We start from the raw sequence: 2,304 nt of genomic DNA on the forward strand, positions 1-2,304 counted from the left end.
GCCACGTAGCGAAAAGAAGAAACGACTGGCGCGCTGTTGTTAACTCGGCTATAATCGCGTAAGCGGTGTCTACGCCAATTAAGAAGAAGAAGAAGCATTTAACCAAGTTCGAGTCGCACCAGAAGAAATTTCTAAAATGGCCATTCTATTTGAGTTTCCTTATATGTATGAACTTTCATCTAAGAAACGCTATTCCTATGTATTAAATTTCCTACTACTATCAAAAGTTTATGAAGATTTCTTGGTACAATAAATTTTTACAGGAAATTCATCAAACAAGCGGCCGAAATCCTTTCTCCTCTTAGCTCACTGCTGGATGTACCAAACGTCAAAAATTCGCAAAGAATAGAATGCACCAAAGAACTTCAATTATCGTTCAATAGAGCAAAACAAGCACTTCCTCTAACAACATTACTGGTACATTTAAGTACAAACACACAATGGGCCACTTTTACAGACGCTTCCGAACATGGTATAGCCGCTGTCCTACAGCAACATGTCAACAAAACTTGGCAACCATTAACATTCTTCAGTAAAAAGCTTCCACCGTCAATACAGAAATTATATAAATATGATCGTGAACTACATGCAATATTCGAAGCCGTAAAATATTTTCGATACATCTTCGAAGGACGTCACGTGATAGTCTTCACAGACCAAAAGCCGCTGTAGCACGAGTCTCCCCTTGCAGGCCGTCGTGTACGTAATATATGGAAGTTTGGACAGTATCGACCCGATTTTATCTTTAACTACTATTATGCCCCATACTAAAAAATGTTCTCCGGGTGTCATTAAGGTATCCCGCATACATACACCAATCATATTTAGCAAATTGAGCCCTGTGTAAAGTAACAGTTTTTATCTTAATTTAGTGCATAGTTATGGCACTTTATGGGTTTTCGGTCAATGTCGTTTTGTGAGAGTGTCAGTTGTCCATTTACGCCCATCTACAAACTCGTAATTTTATTTATGCTCAGAAACCGGCACACCAAGTTTCTTCAAGATATCTCACTTTTTACCAATGTTACAGCTGGCACAGGCAAACGAATGGACGGGCTGACAGACAGACAGACACCAGGAATTCAACTTGTCTCCTTACCCAGTCAAGAAAGTATCGGGAATTCTGACATACACAGCTGCAGTAAAGACACTGATTGACAGATCGTGTTAGTTTTTGGTATCACAATTAAAGACAGTTGTACAAACCCGGGTGATTTAAATGAAAAATTCCCGATACTTTCTGGGCAGGGTGAACTCTTTATCTATCTCGCCTAGTTATAGGTTATACTTAGCCTCCATATACTTATACTACTTTATAAAGATTTTCGAACTTCGGAGTGAATTTGTATCACATATATCGGCCAAAATAGGTGAATTATCCCACTGAAAATAAAAAAACGGGTTTTTTTCATAACAGTTTGTCTTTTTTCCTAAAATAAATCAATTTGAGCGAAAACTTGGCCTAGCTCCTATATAACTAATATCAGAGTTTTCAAACATCCGGCTGACTTAATTCTAGATGACTGGTTTTGCACCTTAAAGTATATCCCTGACTTTGATTCTTGCAAGTTCCAAGACTATAACATGTATGGTTGCACCCGAACATAGAACTTCCTTAATTGTTTGTATACTATACGGTTTAACTATCATGTATCAATAGTTGAAAACATTGATTTTTAAAAGATATCTCTTAAAGCACTAACATCTTTCGAAAACTATCTAAGTCCTAGAAAATGTTCTAAGAAAACTCAACTTTAAAAATTTTTTAAATTAGTATATCTTATTGTACTTTCTTAGAAAGTGCACATATTTTCTTCTTCTTCTTTGAGTTTTACCGTTAACTTCCGTTGAACGTACTTCTTAAATTAAATCGAACGTTCATTATTAAGAAATTATTTTGCTTTTTAACGTAATTCATAATTACCTTAATATAATAATGATTCGCTTTTGTTAAAATGCTCTCCCTCACTCATTTTCTATCTCTCTAGAATTATTTATTAACTTTAATAATTTCTAAAACACTGCCATCCCGTTAGTAACAATATTAATAAGGAAGCCAAATCTATTAAAAAGATTATACTTAGTGCAGCCACCTCATCTATTCCACAAACTCATCCGTATTCTCATAAAAAATATGTCCCCTGGTGGAGCAAGGAGCTTGCCGAGCTGCGTACAATAAAACAAAATGCATGGTATGATTTTAAACGCAACCTGTCTAACCAAAACCTCATGGTATATAAGGCAGCAAACGCCAAATTTAAACTTTCTGCAAAAAGAGCGAAAAAAGAATGCTTTATAAACATC

The sequence above is a fragment of the Bactrocera latifrons genome, unplaced genomic scaffold (assembly GCF_001853355.1).
Source record: "Bactrocera latifrons isolate USDA-ARS-PBARC rearing strain unplaced genomic scaffold, ASM185335v1 scaffold_42, whole genome shotgun sequence".
NCBI classification, from domain to species: Eukaryota; Metazoa; Arthropoda; class Insecta; order Diptera; family Tephritidae; genus Bactrocera; species Bactrocera latifrons.